Source organism: Capricornis sumatraensis, chromosome 1 (assembly GCF_032405125.1).
Source record: "Capricornis sumatraensis isolate serow.1 chromosome 1, serow.2, whole genome shotgun sequence".
Taxonomy (NCBI): domain Eukaryota; kingdom Metazoa; phylum Chordata; class Mammalia; order Artiodactyla; family Bovidae; genus Capricornis; species Capricornis sumatraensis.
In genome coordinates this window covers 17,848,245-17,851,498 of record NC_091069.1, presented here as the reverse complement: position 1 = coordinate 17,851,498, position 3,254 = coordinate 17,848,245, and positions in this window count along the sequence as shown.

Here is a 3,254-nt window from a genome sequence, read left to right as displayed (position 1 = left end):
CGCTCAAGGTTCATAATAACCTTCCAAGGTAGAGCCTGGAATTGCCTGAATTTATAGGAGAGAAAGAGGCTCTGGAGGTGCAGTGGCTGCTCTGTGGACACAGAGCTGGGGAGCAGCAAAGCCAGGAATCACAGCCAGTCTGCTCCAGACCTCCTGCCCTCAGCCCTGCTGTAAACAACGACCTACCACCCAGCGCACACGTGCTGCTCAAGTTCAGGCCCAGGACCTGTGGGAGCACAAGGCGGGGGGCCCTTCTGGGTCTGGTGGGCCATGGAAGGTCTCTCGAAGGAAGTCATGTCCAAGTAAATATCGAAAGACTGTAGGGGCGAAGGCGGTGTTCCCAGCAGCAGGGATCGGGGAACAGGGGAGTCTGGGAGGTGTGTGCTGTGTGCATGGCGGGTTGGAGGTAGCGATGTTGGGGACCCCAGAGAAGAAGCAGGAGGTCCACATCACAGAGGGAACCAAAAACCATAGAGAAGTAGCAGAGAGTTTTAATCAGGGGTGACATGACCGCACTGCATTTTAGAAAGATTACTGTGGCTACATGGAGGCAGGAGGCCTGGTTAGGAAGACAGTATAACATCCCCCAGAGACAGGATGGCAGCTTGAATCCAGGTTTATGAAGGGATAACCTGGGGGTGTTCTGGAGAGCTGATTGTTATATTTTCAGCAATTTTGGCAGCTGGTTATTAAACACAGTCGCTTGTACAAATTAGATTATAAGCATTTATAATTAAATGAGCTATAATAAAAACAAAGAGAATAAATACATTCATCACCTCCTAATTATTTTCCTATTCTCGAGCATCTTGAAAGTATTTGTGTCCCTTGCATTTGCAGGTGGACATAACAGGGTGCTACCTACCAGATGTGAATTCCCAACTCTGAGTTCAGTGATGCCACACAGGTGACTCGAAATTTGCTTTATTCATTGGGAGTATTCCCATCAAGGACTCTGGAAAATATTAGAAATCAAGCTTTTCAGTTTTGACACACTCTTGCTGGGTCACCATCTTTTAACGTTGAAGAACCTCAAAGAGCTGTGTTTATCCTTGCAGGCTCCACCTGGACCCTTTCTAGTCGCCTCTCCTCTGGGGTCCCCGACCTGTTCTGCTGACCTTCCTCATAGAGTTCATCTCTTGTAACTGTTACTCGTGTCTTCCTCTCCCTTCATTCTGCAAGTGTCTTGATTCTTCTGTAGACTGGAACTTGGCCCAGACATGGGGCTGGTTCTGCGCGCATGAAGTAATGGACTTGTGCACCAGTGAGAGTGGCTCCCTGTTTCCACATGTCTGATCCACCTTTGGGATGAGCACCCACCCCACCCTCACCCCCAGCCAATGAGCAAAACTCCAAGACAGAGATAACTCTGCCTTCTTTCAGCCTCAGAAGCAGTTTGATGGCTTGAAGTGACGTTTTATAAACATGTGTACAGCTTGATGCTGAAATGTCTGCTGAGGAACTCCTTGAAAGGGCCACTTTTGAAAGCAAAAAACTAGTTCTAAAACTACTGGACTGAGCAGAGAAGGACGTGGTCAGGGTGCTTGGATAGACACATGAAAGGCCTTCTGCAGGACCATTTGAAAGGAGAGCCGAAAACCCAGATCACCTTGGGAAAGTTTTCTTTGCAACTGATCTCCAGCGAAGGCTATAGGGCACAAGGACATCAGATCTGTTTGAAGGAAACAGCATTCTGTTTCTCTTGGGAAATAATTACACTGAGCCGCCAGAGCACCGCTTCCTCTCCTCCCGCCACCCTCCTGCCAAGTAAGATTTCGTCAGCACATCAAAGATTCTTTGAGGCCAACGTCTACCTTGCATCACCTCAGTTTACCACTTGAGGTCAAATGCTCAGAATGTTGATATGGGGGCTTAGAAAGAGCCCCTGCCCCTCTGCTAAGTCATGGGACCTCAGCTCCACCGCATCCCCTTCTCTGGGACTTAACCTATCCCTCGCCTAGCTTTGGTCATTTTTCTAGATCTTGACTCCAGAGAGCTGAGCTCCAGGGCTAATGCCACCAGCTTCCAGGAAGGTTGAGGCGGATCACACCAAGCCATTGCCCCACACGCACAGTGAGGTCTTGCCCTCATCTTGCCCACCCCAGGAGCTGCTGGGAGGCATCCAGGCACCACAGAGCTATAAGCTGCTGGTCTTGGACTCCCTGCTGTTAGGACTGGTGTCTCAGTTCCTCTCAGAGGTGAAAAGGACCTGACCAGGGCTGCTAGGGTCTCACTGGTGGAGCCAGGGTGGGACCCAGGCGCCTTCTGCTTAGAACACAATATGACTCTGGCCTGCCTTTCTTACCAACTCTCACTCATCAGTCCTATGATGGTAAGTGATCTAACAACAGGAAATGACTGCCACCCATTTTTGCTATAAATTCTCATCCTGGGAATGCAGACAGACCTCCATGCCCCCCACCATATCCCCTGCTTCTTTGATTTAGGACGTGTAGAAGTGCACCAGCCAGGAGAGCTGGAGCCCAGGACAGCAGCAGGTGTCTCCAAGGGTGCATGGACAGAGAGCTTTTGGTGACAGATGATGCTAGTTTCCCGCCCAAAACTTCTTGCTTTGGCTTCTGAGTGGCACTCAGACCCTGTGGAATACCAGAGCTCCTGAATTCAACACCTGACCCTCTTCCCTTCATTCTCCTCTTTCTACCTTTCTTTCCTTTGTCAGCAAGTAGGCTCAAGAAAGTAAGCCTATAAATCTCTGCCCTTGTGCCCTGGAATCCACTGTCCAAGAACTGCAATTTGCTAGAACCTGCTCTGTGTAAGAAGTAATTTCACTACCCCGTGGAGTTCAACAATCACTTGTTCTTCCCAAGGCAAAATGCCCTTTAAGTGCAGCTTTCAGACACAGTGCTTCAGAGAGCAGTTTTCCGGGGCCTTTAGAAGGCAGTGGGTCTCCTGAATTGGTCTTGGTTCTACATAAATCAGAAGCCACTGAGAAACAGTGAAGCCCTCAGCTGATACACAGAGCCAGGGCCAAACACCCTGAAGAACTGCCCATTTCTTTACTTCCCTTTTGATGAAAAGAAACACTCAGAAAGGGTGGTCTCAGGCTGAGTTCCTTCTGAGGCTGTATTCTTGGTGACAAGCTCACAGAGAAGGAGAGAGCAAAATGAGCCTTGCATTTCACATTCGATTCAAACTCTTGATTTTACAAATAAGGAAATTGAGGTCAGGGAAAGTCAAGGAAGTTGCTAAGTAGCTGGTGAGTGGCAGGAGTCGAGCCCAGTGTTCTGTGCCTT